The 26711-nt window shown below is 40.3% G+C and overlaps 1 long non-coding RNA gene across 1 annotated transcript in view; it reads right to left on the reverse strand.

Annotated features, from left to right (window-relative positions):
* The window catches only part of LOC307191208, an 80953-nt gene that overhangs the window by 11832 nt on the left and 42410 nt on the right, over positions 1 to 26711 (reverse strand). The window contains exon 2 of the long non-coding RNA XR_013829638.1: positions 11912 to 12063. This is a non-coding gene — a long non-coding RNA (uncharacterized lncRNA). The remainder of the gene's footprint in view (positions 1 to 11911; positions 12064 to 26711) is intronic.

Raw genomic sequence — 26711 nt, forward strand, 5'->3', positions numbered from 1 at the left:
CTCTTTTTAGCCGGTTTCTCTCCTCTGGACTCCTCCCAAACGTGGACTTCGAAAGGCTGCTCTGCCCTTGATCTCTCTCCTCCCCAACAGTGGTACAAAAGGCATCGATGTTCAGAAGCCTTAACTGAAAGTTGGGAGACGGAGATGGTTTACACCCCAAGTAATTTAAAATGGCCACTGGGCACATTTGTTCTTAAGTTCCTTCTCCAGGGCTCCACTTTGCAGATCCAGGTGCCTGCCTTGCTGCCTCATCCAGCCTCTTTCTTCTCTACCTCCCTCCCTTTGTCCCTCCCCCAAATTCAAGTTCCAGTTCTTATCTGTGACACTCCGGCAATTTTGTTCTGTTTTGCAGGCATCTTTTAACCCATAACCTCAAGTTTTCAAATTGTTTTCCTGAACAAATTTTCTCCCCTACAAAGCCACCTGGTTACAGGTGTTTCAATGATAATTTGGGGTGGGGGGGGGTTACTGAAGTATAGTTGATTTACAATATTATTTTAGTTTCAGGTGTACAGCATTGTGATTCAGTATTTTTACAGGTTATATGCCATTAAAAGTTATTACAAGATAATGGCTACAATTTCCTGTGCTATACAGTATATCCTTGCTGCTTACCTATTTTATACATAGGAGTTTGTGTCTCTTAATCCCATACCCCTAATTTGCCCCCCGCCCTTCCCTCTCCCCTATGGTAACCACTAGTTTGTTTTCTATATTTGTGAGTCTGTTTCTGTTTTGCATATACATTTGTTTGTACTATTTTTTAGATTCCACATATAAGCGATACTATATACTATTTGTCTTTGTCTGACTTACTTCATTAAGCATAATATCCACATTACTGCAAATGGCAGAATTTCATACTTTTCTGGCTAATATTCTATTATACACACACACACACATGCACAAACACACACCCCTTATCTTCTTTATCCATTCGTCTGTTGATGGGCACTTGGGTTGCTTCTCTATCTTGGCTATTGTAAATAATGCTGCTATGAACATTGGAGCTCACACATCTTTTCAAATTAGTGTTTTTGTTTTTTCCAGATATATACCCAGGAGTGGAATTGCTGGGTCATATAGTAGTTTTAGTTTTAGTTTTTTGAAGAACCACCATACTGTTTTCTATAGTGGCTGTACCAACTTACATTCCCACCAACAGTGTAGGAGGGTTCCCTTTTCTCCACACCCTCTCCAGCATTTGTTATTTGTAGACTTTTTGATGACAGCCATTCTGATAGGTGTGAGGTGATATCTCATTGTTGTTTTGATTTGCATTTCTCTGATAATTAGTGATGTTGAGCATCTTTTCACGAACGTGTCGGCCTTCTATATGTCTTCTTTGTAAAAATGTATATTCAGGACTTCTGCCTATTTTTAATGTGGTTTTTTTTTTATATTGAGTTGTATGCACTGTTTATTTTGGATATTAACCCCTTGTCAGCCATATCATTTGCAAATATTTTCTCCCATTCTGTAAGTTGTCTTTTCATTTTGTCAATGATTTCCTTTGTTGTGCAAAAGCTTTTAAGTTTACCTGGGTCCCATTTGTTTATTTTTGCTTTTATTTCTTTTGACCTGGGAGATAGATTCAGAAAAATGTTGCTGTGGTCCTTCCCTCCCATGTCCTCCACCTGCCTTTTGTCTGTAGAAAAACTTCAGTCAAAAAATAAGTCTAATCAGAGAAGTGAGAAAATGCAGAAACAAAGGAAAACAGTCAAATGAGACCAAATAATAATAGTTTAGTCATTAAAGTCAAGGACCTTTAGTTCCTCCTCAAGGGCTACAGGTAAAATTCTGAGCCATGTCCTTCGAACTCTTTTGTAGATACTGAAGCCTCCACCAGGTGCAAGAAGTTAACTACATGATGACCAGACTGTAGCCATGACATAAGCTGCCACAATTCTGAGAACTGGCATCAAAGAAATGGGAACAAACCAACCCTGGAACTGAAGACAAACTGTACTTAATCAAGATGACACTGCTCAGACCACTGCACGATCAATTTCAAGATGACGTCAGAGCTGACTGTACTATTTCTGCATGTAGCCCTCTCCCTCCACCTATAAAATCTCTTGCCCACTGATTGTCAGTGGGGGGAGTTGGCCTTTGGATATCAGTCAGCCCTCCCCCACCCCCGGTTGCCAGCCTCTGAAATAAACCAAACTTTCCTTTCCACCAGTCTTCCCTCCTTATTGGCTTTTGAGCAGCAAGCAGCCGGACCCCACTTTCGGTAACAAGGAAACCCATGGGCGCTAGTGAAGAGCAAATTTATCAAGTTCTTGTGAGTAAATGGCCTGTGTTGCCTGACTCTTGCCTGAAAAAAACCTAAGACAAGAGTCTGGTTAAGGCTTCCTCTCATGACAAAGCAAGTAAGAGGGCCATGGGGGAGTAGGGGAGCAGCCAGCCCTTCTAGCTTTCAGTGGAGGAAGGATGCTAGGTTTTCCTGTGCATCAGGCTTGAATCATCAAAGGACCATGCCCAAGAGGACTCACCGTGCCTGTCTTGAATGGCAGGGTGCAATAACTTTAGCAGAAAGAGGCTTGGATGTGCCTGTAGATGCAGAAGGGGAGTGAGTGTCACATAGAGTCAGCTAGAAGGTGACTCACTGTGCCAAGGAGTGGCACCATGAGAGGTCCCTGCTGGGGGAAACAGTATCTCTAGATGACCCACCAAGATGCCTAAGGAGGAAAAGAGCCAGCACCGGGGCCATGCATGGAGCCAACCTCAGATTACACACCAGTGGAAGACATTGTTGTTTTCCTCTACTCATTTTTTGCCACCTTGGGGAAATCAGATTTAGCAGATGTGAGTGATGAGGAAGAAGAAAAGAAACTAGCCAAGTCACCTTTCTCTGAAGGGAGTGCAGAATCTTACCACCCACTACCCACCCACCACGAGATCCTTACTCCAATTATGTGTGCCATTCCTGGGCATGCAGGAAGACTGTGTTTCCCAACTTCAGTTGGCAGTTAATCTGGGTTCTGATGCCTAAATTCTGGGCAATGGAATACAAGTGAGAGTGATATGGGCCTAGCCACAAAGTCCCCTGCATGATCCTCCACTATTTGTCTTCTCCTCCAAGGGTGAACATGGAGGCCACAGGTTGAAGACGGCAGAGCCACAAGATGGAAGGAGCCTGGGTCCCTGAGTCACTGCCTGGAGGAGAGCTGCCCTACCCTCACTGGACATAAGTGACAAAGGACTTTTTTATCCTAAAGTACCAAAATTTCAGGGGGTTTTATTTTATTTTTTTGTTTTATTAGTACAGCATGGCTTAGCCTGCCCTAATAATGCAGTGGAGGCTGGAGCAGGCCTGACCTGGCAGTGCTAGGGAGGGGAGAAGCTCTGCTTCTGAATTCAGCTCCCTCTGAATATAAGATGAGATATTAAAATTTTTATATGACACTGGAAAGTAATGCTTCATACTGAAAGATGCATTAATTTATTTTCTATTTTTAATTTTGAAATAATTATAGATTCACAGGAAGTTGTAAAGATAGTACAGAGTTCTCAGGTTTTCTTCATCCAGTTTCTTCGATGGTTACCTGTGACATAACTATAGTACGGTATCAAACCAGGACACTGACGTTGGTGCATTGTGTTTGTATAGTGCTGAATCATTTTATCACACATGTAAATTCATGTAAATACCAGCTACCAGAGATCTCCCTGGGGCTACCGCTTTCTAGTGACACCCACCTCCCACATCACTCCCCTTCCTCCCATTTCTAATCCCTGACAACCATTAATTTATTCTCCATCTCCATAATTTTGTCATTTTAAGACTGTTATAGAAATACAATCAAAGCTCTCAAAGCTCTATGACCTTTGGAGATTGGCTTTTTTTAAAATCAGCATAAAGCCCTTGAGATCCATCCAAGTTGTTGGGTGTATCAATAGTTCATTCCCTTTTATTTCAAGGTACAGATGTACCACTTTTGTTTAACCATTCACTTATTGTAGAACATTGATTGTTTCCACTTTTGGAGCAAAAAGTAAACAAATAAAAATGCTATGAACAATCATGTATAGGTTTTATGTGGACATGTTTTATTTTTCCAGGATAAATACCCAGGAGTGTGATGGTGTGATTGTATGGTAAGTCTATGTTTAGTTTTCCTTTTTTTTTTTTTTTTTTAAGAAACTGTCAAGCTATTTTCCAGAGTGGCTGCAACATTTTAAATTTCCACCAGCAATGTGTGAGAGACCCAGATTCTCCACATCCTTGCCAGCATTTTGTAGTCTCACTACTTTTTAATTTTAGTTGTTCTAATAGGTGTATAGTAAAATCTCATTATGATCTTAATTTTCACTTGTCTGATGGCTGGTGATGGTGAACATCTTTTCATGCGCTCATTTGTCATCATACATCTTCTTTAGTAAATGTTTCTTCATGCCGTTTGTCCATTTTATAATTGAATGGTTTGTTTGCTTTTTAACTGCTGAGTTTTGAGGGTTTTTTATGTATTCTTAATATGAGTCCATTTTCAGATACGTGGCTTGCAAATATTTTCTCCCAGTCTGTAGTTTGTCTTTCATTCAATTTATTACTTTTTTTTCTTTTATGGATCATGCTTTGGTGTCATGTCTAAAACTCTTCACCAAATCCTAGGTCTCAAAGACTTTCTCCTAAGTTTTCTTCTAAAAGTGTTACAGTTTTACATTTAAATATATGAGATAATTTTTGTAAAAGGTATGAAATTTAGGTCGGTTCATTTTTGCCTGTGGATGTCCAATTGCTCCAACACCATTTGTTGAAAAGGCTCTCCTTCCAGTTAATTACTTTTGCACCCTCAAAAATCAATTGGTTGTTCTTGTGTAGGGCTATTTCTGGGTTGAATATTTTGTTCCATTGATCTAGGTACCTATCCTTCTGCCAGTATTGCGCTGTCTTGACTGATATTATTTTCTAATATGTGAAAGTGGCTAGCCCAGGTTATGCATCTGCCTAACTTATTAGCCAGTAGGAAGGAGAGTGATCCAATGGTGTTTGGAGAGAGTGGTGAAAAAGAGTAAGTTTTCTATCTGCCAAAATCTCACCAAGTTCAGTTTGTTCAATAGGCAATTATAAATATCCACTTCTTGGAGGGTTTCTGTTTGTGTTTTTATTTTGTCTTTTGTTTCAAATTTGTTTTTTTTTTTTTTTTGCTGCATCATATATGAGAAGCATTTAACATTGTATCTAGTACATTTTAAGTCTTCAATTTTATTGTTTGTCATCAATATTCAGCATATCATCCTCTGCCTCACCCATGCTCCTCTCTGAACCCCTTCTAACAGTTACACAGGGAAGCTAGCTTTTCTATCCCTCAAATACATCGCTCACTTATACCTAGAAGTTAAAAATTGCCTTAAGGAAAAAAAAATCTTGCTTGTTAGCCTTTTTCACCCACCTTGAATGAAAAGGAAATTTATCTAGACAGGGAACAGACCTCAGAGGTGAACAGAGGTGAGGCTTCCTGACCTTCACAGCTACCCACCTGCCTTGTGCTTTCTCAGGTAAGGAGAGCAAGCTGAGCACCCGGACACCGTGCCCAGAGCCGGCCTCCTGGGTGGTCCATGGCATGTTCAGGGTCCCATGACAGCCAAGGCAGAGGGCTGGAGGGAACGGAGGAGCAAAGAAGGGAAGTCGCACATGTCCTTCAAGCCCTCCTCTGAGCCCTCCAGCACAGATCTCCGGGATCTAAATTGGGAATCCCTGAAGCTTAGCCAACCCCACAATGGCCTGGCTTAGATCTCCCAGCTGAGGACCAGCCCGGAGCCCACACTAATCAATGGGTTAATAAGGATTTTGCGGGCTGGGGAAGTCAGGGTTGCGGCAGCTGGGATGAGGAAAAGGGAGCATCATTATTTTTAATTTCAGCCAGTCAATGTGTTAATAAAGGAGTTGGATAAAATGTGAGGATGGTGGTGATTGCAGGTGGGGAGGAGGTGAGAGAAAAGCCCATCACTTTCTAAATGTTTGCCTGCAAGGGCAGCCTGATCTTTGAAATCAGAGTAGAGAATTCTTCAAGTCTGGTAATAGCAAACACTCTTCATCATGCCCTTCAGTGGCTGCTGACTGCAGACAGCTTTTTTTCCCTTCAACAATAGAAGAGATGGGAAAGAAAAGGCAAGCTTTTGGCCTCAGGGTTTTTTTTTTTTTTTTTTTTTACCACGGCTCTTTCCGCTCCAACCTACATCTAAGAGGGAGGGAAACTATCTTTTGTTATCACTCAATCTCCCTTAAATTTAAGAACAGCTGGGGATATTTTTCATGATTCATTAAATTCACATCATTCCAAAGAAATCTTCCTGCCGATTTATCTTTGCCTCAGCAGTTGGGGCTCCAAGAGTGAGCAGTTTCCTGAATGCCATCAACCTGGGTCCACTGTTTTGGGCTGAGTCTGTGATCTTTCATGCTGGAATATCTTTTTTTGAGGGTGAAAGAGAGCAGGAAAGGAATCAGGGTATTGAAATGAATCTTTCCAGTCAATTTTTCCCTTTCTGGGGCTAAAGAGAAAGTCGTGTGGCTGTCACAGCTAAAGACTAAACCCCAGCTAATATCCTCAGCGGGGAAGAATAATTAGTAAATTCTCTAATTAGAGTCCTGTTTACATTTCTCTTTTCATAGAGGCTAATCCTTGTGTTTAAAGAAGATATTCTGCCTTGATTAAAACCATTGGTTTTAATCGGAGTCACAGTAGAATCCATGGTAAATGCAAATGGGCTTGAGTTCCATAGGTATTCATTCATTCAATCATTCATTCATTGAAGACCAACTATATACTTAGTGCTAAATACAAATACAACAATATCTCTACCCCCTGTGGGCTACAGCAAGCATAACAAACAAGTTTCATCCCCCATGCCAACTGTCATTCACTGGAGGTGACTTTCTAGAGGATTCTGAGGCCGTTTCCTTGTTCAAGAGAAAGGATAGCTTTACTGGATTACTGACATTCATCAAGTGGGCAGGAAGGTGGGGTGGACTAGAGAGAGGACCCCTCCCAAGCAGGTTATCTGTTGAACACCAGGGAGTACAGACCACTGTATGAATGGCTTTCAAATACTCTCCTGTGATCCTCACACAGGCACACAAATGCAAGTTTGGGCATGATGAGAGAAGTGGTTGGTGCAGCCCTGTGAGAACCCCTGGCTTCCTGAGCCCTGCCTTTTCCCTCTCGTGGTCTATATTCAAGTGACACAAGGGGCCAGGCTTAGGAAGTCACTGTGCTACCTGGGCAGCCCAGCACAGAGCTGAGGCGCTCAGATTCTGGAAACAGCTATCTGGGTCACACACTGGCTCTGCTATTTGTGGTTGAGGAAAATTAGGCAAATGACCTAACTTCTCTGTGCCACAGTTTTCTCATCTGTAAAGTGGGGAGAAGAGTACCTACTATTGGATTGTTAGGAGAATTAAAAGAATTCCCATGGCGTCTGGCTCCTAGTAAGTGTCAGTGTGTGTGATCACTGGAGCTGTTGTGGTTGTTATTGCTGAGGACCATGCCTGGTCAGACACAGCTGAACAGTTCCACTCTCCTTCCACTCTCTCTCTTTTGGTTTCTCCTTTCTAACAGAATTATGTGCAAGTTGGAAAAAAGAGAAAAAAGAAAAAATTTGCATTTCTCTACATTTAAAGTTAATGACAGCCCCACATCCTGAGAGATTCGTGTAGGACTCTTTTATAAAAATCGAGTGTAACCACATCTGCCTCTTCTGGAATGAAGAACAGTAAGCTTGTATTTCAACAAGTTTTCGAGGAACTCGAAAATAGTGATACATGAACTGATAAATAAGAAGCCATGGGCACAGTCACAAGCCCTGAATAAGCATAAAATAAAAAACTTAAAGAATTCTGGTGAATTATTATTTCATTAACATTAATGGTGGGAAACTATCCAGTCCCCTCCACATTATGTGTGCCCTTTCCTGATGGCCGATGAATGCTACATTTGTGACTTTCCTTCTTTATAAAGACCCCTGTAGGGGACACTGTAGGATATTTAAAGAATTTATGACACCTGGCTTCTGCCCCCAAGGAGCCTGACTGGGTAGGTTACATCAAAAAGAGTAAATCATTTGCACAGTCAGGCATTACCACGGGGCCTCTGATTGCTGAAGGGACAGAGAGTGGAGAGGGATCTGGGTCAGGGAAGTTCATGAGGACAGACGGTAGGTTTGAGAGAAACGTTAGATGGGCAAGGCACTTGAACTGAGGTCTCAGTTGGAAGGAAGGAAACAGAACCAACCAGCAGGTAACCTACAAGAGACCAAGTCCTCTCAAATACTTTGTCTCATTTAGTCCCTAGCAAACCTTCTGGGTGGATACTGACATTTTTATAATGAGGAAATGGAGCCCTTGAGGTCAAAGTTTCCTGAGACTTGAACCCAGTTATGGCAGACCCCCAAAGCACTTTCCACTTGATCATGCTATTCCTTTGAAAGCACAGAAGTTGAGAACATCAGGTACCAAAGGTCTCAGAGATGAAAAGACAGTGTCCCCTGGAAAAAGCTATAGGCGGGGGAGGTTGACATGGTGGATGGAGAATCCCTCAAGGAAGTCTGGAAAGGAAGTGCCAGGCAGAAAATACCCCGTGTAAGAAACAGAAGGCAGAGGGGCAAGATTACAGAGTTTTCTAGTTGATTTTTATTTTATTTGTGTGTTTTGTTTTATTTATGTGTTTATTTTTACTGAATTTTGTGAAGCTCTGTGAGGACTTAATTTTTTTAATCACACAAGGCAAATTACCATTTGGGATCATTTTATTTCTTGTCTTACGTATATCAGCCTGCAATATAGAGATACTTCTCCATAATGAGGCTGAACTACTACAGACAAACTAGGGTCTTCATTTCCAGCCTTGAGTTCCATGGTCTGCCCCACCTAATTTTATCTAGTTTCCCATTAGAAATCAAGATGACCGGTTTGGGCTTCTTTGCCTCTTTTAGGCTCCAAAAAGTAGGCCAGAGAAGAAAGAAGGCAAAGCAATAGTCCATCAATTGACAAGATGAACCCTAGAATCATTTAATGAAACTCAGAGTGTTGTAGCCAGAAATGCAAAGCTCTCTGTGTCACCTGATGTTTAAAATCCTTTAATAATTTCCCATTTCTTTAAGCTTAAAGTCCAAATTTCTTAACCACGTGATACAGTGGTTTGGGACCCTGACCTTGTGAAGAGACACATCTGCATTTGAATCCTAATTCTACAATTTACTAGCTGCATTACCTTGGGCAAGGTACTTCATCTAAGTCACAGTTTCCTCCTCTGTAAAATGGGGTTGACAACTGGCCCTATCCTATCCATAAGGTCGTGGTGAGGATGAAATGATACAGTGCATGCAAAGCCATTACTTAGTTCTGTGGTCTAGTGAAATGGTCACTATGAGATCTATCTTTTATAACTTATGAGCCCCATCTGTGACCTTATACGTATCTACCTCTCCAGAGTAGTCTCTTAACACTCCCACTACCCCTGGCATTTACAGCCACACTGAGCTTCATGTCATTTCCTCTAAGGCAGTTTTCTCTCTTGTGCCCCTGTGCCTTTGCACATGCCACTCCCTCTCTCTAGGATATTCTAATTTTCCTCTTGGCATGGCCAATTGCTAGTTATCCTTCTATCTGAGCATAAACATCCTGCCTTCCCTGACCCTGGCAAGTGGAGCTAGATGCCCTTGTATGGTATTCCCATGGCACCTCGTACATTCTATGCCATAGCGCTTTCCCCGGGTGATTGTGGTTGACTGTCTCCCTGCTAAGTATATGCTCCATGACGGCTCAGTTTGACATCCCCAGCATTTAGCCTAGTGCCAGTCTCATAGTTGGCCCTTGGTCAATATTGGTCAATGAACAATTGTCCACAATGTCATTGTAGGATAGAGATGGACCATATATGCCCTCCTAAGATCCCTTGGTAATAGTGGGTGTTTGCCTAAGCCCCTCATCTCTCGATACTTGCAGCCACAGGGACTCTAGTCCTTCCTTGGGTCTCACAACTCTTTCTCTCTCTCCGAGTTTGAGGGATTCAAATAGATGCTCTGTGGCTTCATATTAGTAAAGGACTAGAAATCTTCCATCAGAACACCTACGTGCAAGCAAGTCCAACAAGGGAGTCTAGAAATGCAAATATGAGACTGCTGTACCAGATACTCAAGGTTAACAGAACGCCACGTGATTGCGGAATACACTATATTTTGCTGGTTCTCAACCCCGCCTGCTCATTGGAATCACTTTGGTAAGCTTCTAAAACACTGAAGCTTGGGCTCCAGATCAACCGAATCAAAATTTCCAGAACTGGGGCTGGGGCACCAGTAGTCCCTAAAGCTCTCCAGGTGGTTCAAATGTGCCGCAGAGTGAGAACCACTGCCCTGGCTGGAGGGGTTCAGTGACAGGTGCAGGCATTCCTGAAATGCAGACTGAAGTGTTGTCAGTTGAACCTCAATCAGAAGGGGATGAAAATCACGCGCTGTTTAATAGCCCATTAATTTAAATCCACACACAAGGAGGAGAGGCTGCTCCCTTCCACCGTCACTATTAAGTATTTGAACGCAGTGAAATCCCTTCACAAAAAAAAAAAAAAAAAAGAGTCTCCCTCAAGCCTTAAAGTCATCAATAAAATAGAATATCAATTTCATTCTATGGTACAAATCCCAATTTCCATTGAAAACCGCCTGACCCTAAAATATGTCAGGAGCTCGTTCTAATCACAGGAGATGTATTCTGAATAAGTCCCCTCTTTTGGGGATGGGTAAGTCTGCAAGTCACTGTTTTTACTGTAGCTGAAAAATTAATTCCTTTTCAGAAATATTCTCATCTTCTCCAAAAAGAAAAAAAAGGCGTTTTTGATGTAGAGTGACAGGATTATGAAGTGACCCTCTAGGTCAGAAGGAGACTTTTCTTTTTCTCATCAAGGAAATCAATTTCTAAGTCCAAGTCTCTTAAAATAATATATTCTTGTGGCACACACACAGCTTTTTTGATCTGCTATGAAAAGAATAAGAGGTAAAGAGGATCAGGGGTGGCAATAGAATATTATAATCTGCCACACTCACACATCAGTCTTTCACTGAGTAATTCCAGATAAATTGAGGATTTACATATTTAAGATTAAATGGGAGAAGGAGTAGCTGATGCATAAATATAGGAATACAAAGATATAACTGAAGCAAGTTAACTCTTAAAACTTAGTTACTTGGTGCTTTTTTATTGCTCTACTTGGAAGTTTAAGGTTTATTAGTGACTAACCAAGATAATCTCTTTCAGATCAATTGAACTGACAACCCACCCTTAGGGAGTTTTTCTTCCTTGTCCTCAGTAAAATCCCAATTACACCGACAAGCAACAGTTAAATTCATACAAAGATGCAAAAATGCAGCAGATGGAAAACAGGAGGAAGCAGCTGGAAGTGTGTTTCCCTCAGAACTGTTTTTAACAGCCTGTGCACAAATAATGCCTCTCTAATACAGAGATAAAAATAAAACACAAATATTGAAAAGGTGACTGGTCACAACAACAAGATGGCATGAGACTCTGTTATCGTCCCTGGTTCTATTACCCTTGGATCATTCTAGATATTTGCCTGCTTTGGGGCTTCCGAGAAATCCTGAAAATCGGATTCAACCTCAGGATCCTGACTTTGCTGGGAGCACAATTACAGCCTGAATCCTTCCCTGTCACCATTCCCAAGAATCAGGTGCCTGCGTGGCTCTTCTCAGGGCCCCATTAGAGTCCCACCCCCAGGGAGCCACTGTTTCTCTCTCACTTTCTGACAGCTCAGAACACCTCTTAACAAAGCCGTGCCTTTCCTCACTCAGGACTTTGATCCCATGTCGCTGAGCATGCGTCTCCCTGTAGGTGCTCCTTAAATAACAACCATGAGCGCAGGATATGCATTTTTCACATATGAAGAGAATTCTGACTCACCATGGAGCAGGGAGTGAAGTTCGGACCCTTTTTCCAGTGATGGTAATGAATTCAGCTGACGTTTCTTCAGGCTGCATCTACCTTGTCGTCTGTTCGCCCATCCTTCAAGCATTTCCTGACCACTTGCTAAGCCCAAGCTTCCACGGCAGGTGCTAAAGAGGAGAAAGAAATGAATGTGGTGGAGGGAGGAAGAAGGGGCACATGGGGGCAAATGATGGGGGCTTCAAAGGTATTGGCAATATTTTATTTCTTGACCTGGGTGCTGGTTACTTGCTGTTTTCTTTGTAATAATGCATTAGACAATATATTTAGGTTATGTGCACTTTTATAATCATGGGCTACGTTTCACAATAAAAAGTGAAAGAAAAAAAAAAGACAAATATGAAAGGTCCAGTCAAGCAGTTTTCAATCTAGTAGAAAAGATATACAAAGCAATCTTTCTTACAATGCAAGAGGAGGTGTGATCAATGCTGTAATTTATATAAAGATAATCATTCTAGATAAATACAATCATTTATCCACATTATATAGTTAATTAGCTACATAATTATTTCTCTACATAAATATAATTATTTCTCTACCTAAATAAGTATAAATAGTTTAAAATAATGCTAGATAAGTATAAATTACTATAGGAATTCAAAGATCCATCGGGATAGATCAAGGTTTTCAGATAAGACATCAGGTGGCAATAGTTGAAATAGGCCTTGAAAGATGGGCAAGAATTCAACAGCAGGGCTGGAGCCCCTGGAAGGCGGGCATGGATCAGGAAGGAAGGTCAGGAGGAAAGAGTCCAGGGAGGAACTTCTTAATCAATGGACAGCAGGTCGTTTAACTAAAGCACAGAGAAGAATGTATAGAGCTAGAAAAGTATTTTATTTGGTGGACACAGGAGACCCATGGAAGAATTGTGAGCAAGAAATCATTTTATATTAGAACTGTGTTTAGTAGAGTTACTTTGGTGGTGATCTGCTGAGTGAATTGAAGGGAAGAGAGCATGCAGAGAGGAAGGCATTAGGTTATGTAGATCATCCTTGGCCTTCAGAATAGCAGGGTCGGGGAGAGGTGGCCCTCTGGAGGCTCAGGAACTCAGGACTCTACGTCCATATTGGTTTGAAGCTCTTTCATCACATAACATCCCCTTGGCCCCTCTTGAAATCAATTCCTCATTAATGTTGTCATTTGTCTCCCTTGGTTTCTTTCCTATGTTCATTCTGTGAGTCCTATAAAAGCTTTCAATGTGGGAAACGTATTATTCCCCCAAAATAACCTTGTAAGATTACAGAGGAAAGTTATAACTATGAGCAGCCAATCTGAATAATGCAACAACCAAATTACATCGTTTTTCTTTCCGCTTCTGAGTTTAACTTTCCCCTTCCCTTTGCCTTTGTCGACACAGTCTCTGTTGGTGGGTGGATTCTCATGAGGGTGTGTGTGTGTGTGTTTTTGGAGGGGGGGGCACATGTGCACCCATGTGACTACCTCTGTCTTTTACTGAGTTCTTGGTGCTTTTTTTAAAAAATAAATTTATTTATTTATTTTTGGCTGCATTGGGTCTTCGTTGCTGTGCACGGGCTTTCTCTAGTGGCGGCGAGCAGGGGCTACTCTTTGTTGCAGTGCGCGGGCTTCTTCTCATTGCGGTGGCTTCTCTTATTGCGGAGCACGGGCTCTAGGTGCATGGACTTCAATAGTTGTGGCTCACTGGCTCAGTAGTTGTGGCTCGTGGGCTCTAGAGCACAGGCTCAGTAGTTGTGGTGCACGGGCTTAGTCGCTCCACGGCATGTGGTATCTTCCCGGAACAGGGCTCGAACCCATGTCCCCTGCATTGGCAGGCGGATTCGTAAGCACTGTGCCACCAGGGAAGCTCTCTTGGTGCTTCTTTATAAAAGTTTTGTTTGGTCCTACTAGGGTTTCTGGTAATTCAAAACTGTCGGCTACCTTACTACTTTTCACAGCTGGAACTAGGGCAGCTGTTAGGATGATAAGAAACAGATATAACACCACTCACTTGGCTGCCATGGGCTTCTCTTTCTTGAGCACCATCACAATGTGTCAGAAACATGAACAACACTTAAAGGTCTATTTGGTGTGTTTATCTTTTTAAATTATGGATGAACTGGAACATTCAAAAGTGAGTCAAAGGAGATGAAGGAATCACCTCTACTGTTTGTTTACCCTCATCAAATGCTTTTAGGGGACCCAGAGTTGGTGCATTTTCTAAATTGCACATCCGTCTTTATTGCTCTTCTTGCAGTGGAATAGTTGTTCCCTATCTCATTCTGAGGTCTGTTGTTTTAGATGGCTGATGCACAGCGTTCTATTACTTCTCTTCGGCTTCTGGGACACTGCATTTATCAAATAAGGACAGTTTGAGGAAGGTCAAGGTTCAAAAGGACTCGATGCCAATAGGAAATAAACCTTCTCCCTCCCTTTACACAGGCTTGCTCACGCCCCACAGCTGGGTCAGGTTTATGGCTGAAGGGAAGCTTATCATTGTTGGCTGGCTGGGTAACCAACCCTCGATTTACACATATAGCTGTCACCATTTCCCACTGTGTTTCCCCTGTGACTCATTTATTTCGAGTGCTATAGCAACAGGTCTGGGATGTGCACATGGTGAACTCAAGTTCCTCTCCACACTGAGTCCAAAACACCTCTCACCCTTCAGTGGACCAGAAGAAGTGTTCTTTTTAAATATCTGCCTGCTGACCCAGAGCTGGCCAACACGAGAGGGAATTTCCACCAGGACTTCGCAGGATCTTGGGGACTTCTTTCAGAAGAACTTAGTGTGTTGAGTTGGAGAAAGCTATTTTGTGAGTCAGAGCTTGGATTGTAGTTCTAGATCTATCAGAATGAGGGAAAACACTTTCTGAAGTTGGAAAAGCTCAGTGGCTCACGGTCCAGGTTGCATTGAAGTTGCCATGGAGAAGTGAGAAAAATGGGAAGAATGCAGTAAAGTTTTCATTAAGCTAAATTATTTCATCAAAGGAGCTATTCTTTATTTTAAATGTTCTACTTCTCTGATGTTAAAAAACCCATCATTCATAGCCTAGTTCAACAATTAGCGTCTCTCAGAATCCTGTTATGATATTCTCAATATATCTCAATGGCTCTTTTAATTCCCATAGTACTTGATATTTATCTTACCCAATGACGTTAAAAAGCCGTTTTTTCTGTAAAATATTAATGATGGGTCTTTGAATCCATACCTGAGTTTAGAAAAAGGTCAGCGGGCTGACCCAGAGTATGAGACTTTTTATTTTTTCAGTTCACCCATCTATCCTTAAACCCACCTCTGAAATTCACCACCACTGGGCCAGATAAATCCTAAGGATCATTCCAGACCAACAGCCTTTAAAGTCTCAGTGAGCATTTATGCCTGTTATCTGAAGTTATCTCCACAAAATCCCAGCAAAGCAGCTAGGACAGAGATGGTCCATGTATATTCATTCATTCATCCCACCAGGAGAGATGCCTACTGTGTGCTAAGTGATAATTACTGCCCTTGGGGGACTCACAGTTCACAGTCCCGGGTAAGCGATGTTTATGCAAAACTATAGTAAAAATATATGTGTGTTCATACATATACATGACTTAATATGAAACACATGATCATCAGAGAACACTGCAAAGCTCTTCCTCTCTCCTCTCTGGAGTCAACCTTCTTAAAGTCTATCGTTCCATTCATTTGAATGTGTTCTTGCAAAATATATATTACTGGTTCCTGTGAATGTTTCTAATTTTGCAAATGATATTCTTACGTGTCATAGTCTGTTTTCTACTTTTTTTCCCACTTCTCAGATCCATCCATGTTGCTGGCATACATCTAACTTGGATGAAATCAATTTCATCTTTTGGTGGGAGGGCCTTAAAGTTTGTGTTTTGACATTTGTTTAAAGACTTTTCTCATCCCTAGTCACAAGGATATTCTCTTGAACTTTCTTCTATAAATTTATAATTTAATCTTTCTCATTTAGGAATTTAATGCATCTAGTGACCTTATGTGAAGATCTAGTTTTATTTTCCTCCACAGACTGAACCAGTTTTCCCAATATTATCTGCATGCAATCCACACTTCACCTCTTGATTTGTAGTGCCTCCTTTATTATATAATAAGTGCCTGCATGTACACGTGTGTGTCTCTGAGGTAGGTATTTTTAGAGTGACTTTCCCAAGGTCACTCAGTCTGAAGGCAGCTTAGCTGAGATTACATGCTCTCCAGTACATTTGATCACATTGTTCTTTTAAGATTAATAAAGCTTACTCAGAAGTCACAGGATGTTACAGCCGGAAAGGAACCTAGGGATTCTGGGCTAACTCTTTTATTTTCTATCTGATACCTTGGGCCCAGAGAGGCTGAGTGACCTGCCTGAGTCAGAGCAAGACAGCCAGAGCTCACATGCATTTCAACTCTAGTGATTTCAAGTCTGCTGCTGTTTTCACTGCACTTAAAGCTATTTAAATAGAATTTGAGGGCGTAGACACAAGAGTCACGTGGAAAAACCTGTACCCCACATACATTTGGTGTTCACATTTAAAACATATATTCGACCTAAACGATTCAGTACTATTGTCCAACTAGAGGACAGGTGAAAAACAGGAAGTAAGAAATAGAAGAAGGGAAGGAGATTTTTCTGCATAGTCAAAAATTGGTATTACAAGATTCACTTTATTTACTGGAGTGAATCTCAGATCCTTACTCAGTTCCTCTTTGCTTTTACTTCACGAACAGCCTAACCAAACTTGGTTATCTGATTACTAGGAGAGAGCAGATTACAAACAGTAAACTAGAGGTGAGGAGAGGAGGTTATTAAAGACACCACGAGGAAATAAATTAGAAAGATTACAAAAAGCCAGAACAGGATTCAAATGGCACAATAACATGGCACTGTGGTGTACGAACAGTCTTTCAAAGCTTGTGAGGGGCTGAGGGCAATTACTGTATCATCCTCAAATAACCATCATTCAAGACAATACTTGAGATCCCAAGAACAGGTTAAACTATGTTGATTATTCAGATATACACTACTAGACATAAAATAGATATAAAACAAGGAACTACTGTACAGCACAAGGAACTATATTCAACATCTTGTAATACCTATAATGGAAAAGAAACTGAAAAAGAATATATGTGTGTGTGTGTGTGTGTGTGTGTGTGTATGTATATAATTTAATCACTTTGCTTTATACCTGAAACACTGCAAATCAAATATACTTCAATACAAAAATAAAAAATATTAACATCACCAGAAAAATTATGTTGATCGTATTCTGTTACTGAACGCAGGAAAGTGCATAATATATTTTATATATATTTTCATTCAAAATGTCTAAAATAGTAATCAAATTCAAGGGCCTATTTATATTTCTTTTGTAACTGAGAGGGCCTAAATGCAATGACACCCCCGTAGCAACAAACACACCTAGCACCTATATCATGATTTCTAATACCATTCTCCAATAAAAGGAACCAGGGATGCTTGGAGGAACGGCTGATTCTAGGACTCAGGCAGGAAATATGCAAGATGAGCCTGAAGCAATTTGTAGAGCCAGAAAGTAAAGAAGAGCTCAGAAACAAACCAAAAAACCCACAATGATGTGTGACTACAGTGAAGGCACACAGGAGCCAGCTAAAAGAGCTCCAGACAGCCAGAGCTGGAACAATTTCAGCAACAAAATAAATAAAGCAGTGCTAGATTATGACCCAAGGTATAAAATAAATAAATATAAATTAAAACTCACGGTATTTATTTTACATATAAATAAAATATATAATAAAATATCATAAAATATTATAAAATATAAAATATTATATAATAAAATATTTATTTCATTATATAAATAAGTGATTGGATAAATAAAGCTGAGAGAAGAAGCAAGTCTCCCATGCAGAAGAATTCCAAATAATTTATGTAGATAACCACCCTCAAGGAGAGGACATCTTGTGATACTCTTCCTTCCAAAGAGTATAGTAGACAAAGAGGGGAAGAAAGAGTAACTTTACAGTAGAGAAACATGACCAAAACGACCTCAGCTAAGCAATCCAGGTCAACGTCAGCAGTGACACACTGATTGTATCCTTGATGTGATGTGATGAAAATTCATTTTACCTCTCTGACCTTCCTCCCCAAAACCCATAAGCTCAGTCTAATCATGAGAAAATCATCAGACAAGTCCCAGTAGAGAAACATTCTACAAAATAGCTGACCAGTACTCCTAAAACTGTCAAGGTCATCAAAAACAAGGAAAGTCTGAGAAACTGTCACAGTCAAGAAGAGCTTAAGGAAAAATGCCAATTACATGCAATGTGGTGTCCTAGACGGGAATTTTGGAACAGAAAACGACACTAGGTAAAAATTAGGAAAATCTGAGCAGACTGTGGATTAATAATAATCTATCAATATTGGTTCACTAATTGTAACAAATGTACCATACTAACGAAAGATGTTAATTATAGGGTTTGGGATTTATGGGAACTCACTATACTAACTTTGTAGTAAATCTAAAAGATAAAGTTTATTAAAAAAAAAAATAAGTGAAGGGCCTATAGAGTCAAATCCTCATGTATCCAGAGAATTTGGGGTTCTAGGAGTAAGAATTTCATGGTCCTGTACAATTAAGCATTTGTCTTATACAATTTAAATGATGATATTTTCAAATGTAGCTATAAATGGGATAATTTATACCTTTGGGTAACAAAGCACCATAATTATATGCTATGTGACCAAACTCAACCTTGAAATCTAGAGAAATGTGATAGTCCTACTCATGAGGATGTTCCAGCACCTAGGACAGTAGCTGGCACATGTTGGGCCATCTACTTGAAGGCTGATAAATAAAGGAATGAAGAAATTCAAGATGACAGAATCAAGACTATTTAATGTGGCAAAAATTGTGTTTTGAAGGTGAAAATTAATTGAGACATATGGAAGACGAACACAAAAACTGAACCATTCAAAAATTCAGTGACCTACTTCACATTTGTTCAGAAAGCTATTTAAAAAAAAAAAAAAAAAAAAGAGGAGATCAGACCGCACCTTCAAGATGGCAGAAGAGTAAGACATGGAGATCACCTTCCTCCCCACGAATACATCAGAAATACATCTACATGTGGAACAACTCCTACAGAACACCTACTGAATGCTGGCAGAAGACCTCAGACTCCCCAAAAGGCAAGAAACTCGCCATGTACCTGGCTGTGTGGCTGACAGGGTCTTGGTGCTCTGGCCGGGTGTCAGGCCTGTACCTCTGAGGTGGGAGAGCCAAGTTCAGGACATTGGTCCACCAGAGACATCCCGGATCGACGTACAATCAAATGGTGAAAGCTCTCCCAGAGATCTCCATCTCAACGATAAGACCCAGCTCCACTCAATGACCAGCAAGCTACAGTGCTGGACACCCTACTAGGCCAAACAACTACCAAAACAAAAACACACCCCACCCACTAGCAGAGAGGCTGTCTAAAGTCATAACAAGGTCACAGACACCCCAAAACACACCATCAGACACACTCCTGCCCACGAGAAAGACAAGATCCAGACTCATCCACCAGAACACAGGCACCAGTGCCCTCCACCAGGAAGCCTACACAACACACTGAACCAACCTTAGCCACTGGAGGCAGACACCAAAAACAACAGGAAATATGAACCTGCAGCCTGCACAAAGGAGACCCCAAACACAGTAAGTTAAGCAAAATGAGAAGACAGAGAAACACACAGCAGATGAAGGAGCAAGGAAATCACACCAGACCAAACAAATGAAGAGGAAATAGGCAGTCTACCTGAAAAAGAATTCAGAGAAATGATAGTAAAGATTATCCAAAATCTTGGAAATAGAATGGAGAAAATACAAGAAATGATTAACAAGGACCTAGAAGAACTAAAGAGCAAACAAACAATGATGAACAACAAAATAAATGAAATTAAAAATTCTCTAGAAGGAATCAATAGCAGAATAACTGAGGCAGAAGAGTGGATAAGTGACCTGGAAGACAGGATGGTGGAATTCACTGCCATGGAACAGAATAAAGAAAAAAGAATGAAAAGAAATGAAGACAGCCTAAGAGACCTCTGGGACAACATTAAACGGAACAACATTCTCATTATAGGGGTCCCAGAAGGAGAAGTGAGAGAGAAAGAACCCGAGAAAATATTTGAAGAGATTATAGTCAAAAACTTCCCTAACATGGGAAAGGAAATAGCCACCCAAGTCCAGGAAGCACAGAGAGTCCCAGGCAGGATAAACCCAAAGAGAAACATGAGAGGCACATAGTAATCAAACTGACAAAAATTAAAGACAAAGAAAAATTATGGAAAGGAACAAGGGAAAAATGGCAAATAACATATGAGGGAACTCCCATAAGGTTAACAGCTGACTTCTCAGCAGAAACTCTACAAGACAGAAGGGACTGGCATAACATATTTAAAGTGATGAAAGGGAAGAAACTACAATGAAGATTATTCTACAGGCAAGGATCTCATTCAGATTTGACAGAGAAATCAAAAGCTTTACAGAGAAGCAAAAGCTAAGAGAATTCAGCATCGCCAAACCAGCTCTACAACAAATGCTAAAGGAAATTCTCTAAGTGGGAAACACAAGAGAAGAAAAGCACCTACGAAAGCAAACCCATAACAATTGAGAAAATGGTAATAGGAACATACATATCGATAATTACCTTAAACGTGAATGGATTAAATGCTCCAACCAAAAGACACAGGATCGCTGAATGCACACAAAAACTAGACCCATATATATGTTGTGCACAAGAGACCCACTTCAGACCTAGGGACACATACAGACTGAAAGTGAGGGGATGGAAAAAGGTATTCCAAGCAAATGGAAATCAAAAGAAAGCTGGAGTACCAATACTCATATCGGATAAAGTAGACTTGAAAATAAAGGAAGTTACAAGAGACAAGGAAAGACACTACATAATGAACAAGGGACCACTCCAAGAAGAATATATAACAATTATAAATATATATGCACCCAACATAGGAGCACCTCAACACATAAGGCAACTACTAACAGCTATAAAATAGGATATCGACAGAAACACAATAATAGTGGGGGAACACCTCACTTACACCAATGGACAGATCATCCAAACAGAAAATGAATAAGGAAACACAGGCTTTAAATGACACAATAGACCAGATAGATTTAAATGATTATTATAGGACATTCCATCCAAAAACAACAGATTACACTTTCTCCTCAAGCACGCATGGAACATTATCCAGGATAGATCACATCTTGGATCACAAATCAAGCCTCAGTTAATTAAAGAAAATTGAAATCATATCAAGCATCTTTTCTGACCACAATGCTATGATATTAGAAATCAATTACAGTGAAATAAATGTAAAAAACACAAACACATGGAGGCTAAACAATACATTACTATATAACCAAGAGATCACTGAAGAAATCAAAGAGGAAATCAAAAAATACCTAGAGACAAATAACAATGAAAACACGATGACCCAAAACCTATGGGATGCAGCAAAAGCAGTTATAAGAGGGAGGATTACTGCAATACAAGCCTACCTCAAGAAACAAGAAAAATCTCAAATAAACAATCTAACCTTACACCTAAAGGAACTAGAGAAAGAAGAACAAACAAAACCCAAAGTTAGCAGAAGGAAAGAAATCATAAAGATCAGGGCAGAAATAAATGAAATAGAAACAAAGAAAACAATAGAAAAGACAAATAAAACTAAAAGTTGGTTCTTTGAAAAGATAAAATTGATAAACCATTAGCCAGACTCATCAAGAAAAAGAGGGAAAGGACTCAATTCAATAAAATTAGAAATGAAAAAGGAGAAGTTACAACAGACGCCGCAGAAATACAAAGCATCCTAAGAGACTACTACAAGCAACTCTATGCCAATAAAATGGACAACCTGGAAGAAATGGACAAACTCTTAGACAGGTATAACCTTCCAAGACTGAACCAGGAAGAAGTAGAAAATATGAACAGACCAATCACAAGTATTGAAATTGAAACGGTGATGAAGAATCTTCCAACAAACAAAAGTCCAGGACCAGATGACTTCACAGGTGAACTCTATCAAACATTTAGAGAAAAGCAAACAACCATCCTTCTCAAACTCTTCCAAAAAATTGCAGAAGAAGGAACACTCCCAAACTCATTCTATGAGGCCACCATCACCCTGATACCAAAACAAAGATACTAGAAAAAAAGAAAATTACAGACCAATATCACTGATGAATATAGATGCAAAAATCCTCAACAAAATACTAGCAAACAGAATGCAACAACACATTAAAAGGATCATACACCATGATCAAGTGGGATTTATCCCAGGGATGCAAGGATTCTTCAATATACGCAAATCAATCAATGTGATACACCATATAAACAAATTGAAGAATAAAAACCATATGATCATCTCAATAGATGCAGAAAAAGCTTTTGACAAAATTCCACACTCATTTATGATAAAAACTCTCCAGAAAGTGGGTGTACAGTGAACCTACCTCAACATAATAAGGGCCAAATACGACAAGCTCACAGCAAATATCATTCTCAATGGTGAAAAACTGAAAGCATTTCCTCTAAGATCAGGAACAAGACAAGGTTGTCCACTCTCGCCACTATTTTTCAACATAGTTTTGGAAGTCCTAGTCACGGCAATCAGAGAAGAAAAAGAAATAAAAGGAATCCAAATTGGAAAAGAAGAAGGAAAACTGTCACTGTCTGCAGATGACATGATACTATACATAGAGAATCCTAAAGATGCCACCAGAAAACCACTAGACCTAATCAATGAATTTGGTAAAGTTGCTGGATACAAAATTAATGCACAGTAATCTCTTGCATTCCTATACACTAATGATGAGAAATCTGAAAGAGAAAGGAAGGAAACACTCCCATTTACCATTGCAACAAAAAGAATAAAATAACTAGGAATAAACCTACCTAGGGAGACCAAAGACCTGTATGCAGAAAACTATAAGACACTGATGAAAGAAATTAAAGATGATACAAACAGATGGAGAGATATACCATGTTCTTGGATTGGAAGAATCAACATTGTGAAAATGACTATACTACCCAAAGCAAGCTACAGATTCAATGCAATCCCTATCAAATTACCAATGGCAGTTTTTACAGAACTAGAAAAAAAAAATCTTAAAATTTGTATCGGGGGGCTCCCTGGTGGCGCAGTAGTTGAGAGTCTGCCTGCCGATGCAGGAGACACGGGGTCGTGCCCCGGTCCAGAAAGATCCCACATGCCACGTAACGGCTGGGCCTGTGAGCCAGGGCTGCTGAGCCTGCGCGTCCGGAGCCTGTGACCCGCAATGGGAGAGGCCACAACAGTGAGAGGCCCGCGTACCGCAAAAAAAAAAAAAAAAAAAAAAAAAAATTTGTATGGAGACACAAAAGACCCTGAATAGCCAAAGCAGTCTTGAGGGAAAAAAAATGGAGCTGGAGGAATCAGACTCCCTCATTTCAGACTATACTACAAACTACAGTGATCAAGACAGTCTGGTACTGTCACAAAAACAGAAATATAGATCAATGGAACAGGATAGAAAGCCCAGAGATAAACCCACGCACCTATGGCCAACTAATCTATGACAAAGGAGGCAAGGATATACAATGGAGAAAAGACAGTCTCTTTTATAAGTGGTGCTGGGAAAACTGGACAGCTACATGTAAAAGAATGAAATTAGAACACTCCCAAACACCATACACAAAAATAAACTCAAAATGGATTAGAGACCTAAATGTAAGACTGGACACTATAAAACTCTTAGAGGAAAACACAGGCAGAACACTCTTTGACATAAAGCACAGCAAGAGCTTTTTTCATCCATCTCCTAGAGAAATGGAAATAAAAACAAAAATAAACAAATGGGACCTAATGAAACTTAAAAGCTTTTGCAAAGCAAAGGAAACCACAAACAAGACGAAAAGACAACCCTCAGAATGGGAGAAAATATTTGCAAACAAGTCAATGGAGAAACGATTAAACTCCAAAATATACAAACAGCTCATTCAGCTCAATATTAAAAAACCAACAACCCAATCAAAAAATGGGCCAGAGTTAAATAGACATTTCTCCAAAGAAGACATACAGATGGCCAAGAAGCACATGAAAAGCTGCTCGACGTCACTAATCATTAGAGAAATGCAAATAAAAACTATAATGAGGTATCGCTTCACACCAGTTAGAATGGGCATCATCAGAAAATCTACAAACAACAAATGCTGGAGAGGGTGTGGAGAAAAGGGAACCCTCTTGCACTGTTGGTGGGAATGTAAATTGATACAGCCAGTATGTAGAACAGTATGGAGTTTCCTTAAAAAAGTAAAGATAGAATTACCATGTGACCCAGCAATCCCACTACCGGACATATATCCAGAGAAAACCATAACTCAAAAAGAGTCATGTACCACAATGTACATTGCAGCTCTATTTACAATAGCCAGGACATGGAAGCAACCTAAGCGTCCATCAACAAATGAATGGATAAAGAAGATGTGGCACGTATATACAATGGAATATTACTCAGCCATAAAAAGAAATGAAATTGAGTTATTCGTAGTGAGGTGGATGGACCTAGAGACTGTCATACAGAGTGAAGTAAGTCAGAAAGAGATAAACAAATACCGTATACTAGCACATATATATCGAATCTAAAAAAAAAAATGGTTCTGAGAAACTAAGGGCAGGACAGGAAGAAAGACACAGACGTAGAGAATGGACTTGAGGACACAGGGAGGGGGAATAGTAAACTGGGACGAAGTGAGAGAGTGGCACAGACATATATACACTACCAAATGTAAAACTGATAGCTAGTGGGAAGCAGCCACATAGCACAGGGAGATCAGCTTGGTGCTCTGTGACCACCTAGAGGGGTGGATAGGGAGGGTGGGAGGGAGATGCAAAAGGCAGGAGATATGTATGGGGATATATGTATACATATAGCTGATTCACTTTGTTATAAAGCAGAAACTAACACATCATTGTAAAGCAATTATACTCCAATAAAGATGTTAAACCAAAAAAAGAAGAAAGAAAGAAAGCACAGAAAATAGCAGGTGTTGATGAAGGTACAGAGAAATTGGAACTCTTGTTCACTGCTGGTGGGAATGTAAAGTGGTGCAGCTGCTGTGGAAAATGGTTTCATGGTTCCTCAAAAAATTAAAAATAGAGTTACCATATGATCCAGCTATTCCACTGCTAGGTATATACCCAAAAGAACTGAAACACAGTCTCACACAGATATTTGTACACCCATGTTCATAGCAGTGTTATCCACAATAGCTGAAAGTGGAAGCAACCTAAGTGTCCATTCACAGATGGATGGATAAGCAAAGTGTGGTATACACACACACACGTATAATATTATTCAGCCATTTAAAAAATGAAATTCTGATACATGCTACAAGATGGATGAATCTTGAAGACATTATTCTAAGTGAAATAAGCCAGTCACATAAGGATAAATACTGTATTATTCCACTTATATGAGTCACCTAGAGTAGTCAAATTCATAGAAATGGAAAGTAGAATGGTGGTTTCCAGGGCTTGGGGAAGAGGAAAAAGATAGCTATTGTTTAATGGGTACAAAGTTTCCATCTTGGAAGATGAAAAAACTTCTGGAGATGATGGATGGTAGCAGTGGTTACACAATATGAATGTACTTAATGCTACCGAACTTTGCACCTAAAATGGTAAACTTTATGCCTATTTTATCACCATTTTTAAAAAATTATTTTATTTATTTTTGGCTGCATTGGGCCTTTGTTGGGCACGTGGGCTTTCTCTATTTGCGGTGAGCGGGGGCTACTCTTCGTTGCGGAACACATGCTCTAGGAGCGCAGGCTCCAGTAATTGTGGCGCACAGCCTCAGTAGTTATGGCTCGTGAGCTCTAGAGTGCCGGCTCAGTAGTTGTGGCGCACGGGCTTAGTTGCTCCGCGGCATGTGGGATCTTCCCGGACCAGGGCTCAAACCCGTGTCCCCTGCATTGGCAGGCGGATTCTTAACCACAGCACCACCAGGGAAACCCTACTACAATTTTTAAAAATAGAAAATAAAAGAAATACAATGTTTAAAAAAAAAAAAAAGAAAAAATTCAGAGTGAGTTTGAAGCAAAGATCGCCCAGATATCATTAACCTGAAAGTTTGGCAGGGGGTCAAAAAGAAGTCTAGAAATCTGTGAGTCATTTTATAGAGCATTTACAAAACCTCCCAAGAACAGATGGTGGATATTTTCATAGATGCTTCTTTAATGATGTTCTAGACATTTCTACTTTCATTGTCACTAAAACTATTTAATTATAACAATAAGCTGTAAGTGCTTATTGCTTTTTCATTATGAGCACCCTCACACCCATTTCGACTTGCTTCTCAGAACCTCTTGGTGAGTAGAGAGGCAGAAAGTCCCATCCACAGATTTGCCCGCTTGTGCAACATTTGCTGTGCTCTCCAGCACGCAAGCACCATGCAGCCCTGAGAGGCCATGGGCACAGATAGTGGGACAGGAGTTAATTGACTGCATTCAGATGCTGACCACCCCACCTCCCAGCTGTATGACTTTGGACCTATTGACTTAATTCTGCATGCCTCACCTTCCTCAACTGTCAAATGGGTTGTTTGAGGTTGGAATGAGTTCATTAATGTCACACCTCTACAGCAGTGCCGGGCCCGTAATGGATCCTCAGCAGACGGCAGTTGCATTATGATTGCTGTGGATGCAGAGAGGCATGCAACGCAGACAGGATAACAGGAAAGGTTGGAATGAGGTTGTAGACAG

This window comes from Stenella coeruleoalba (genome assembly GCF_951394435.1).
Source record: "Stenella coeruleoalba genome assembly, chromosome: 1".
Taxonomy (NCBI): domain Eukaryota; kingdom Metazoa; phylum Chordata; class Mammalia; order Artiodactyla; family Delphinidae; genus Stenella; species Stenella coeruleoalba.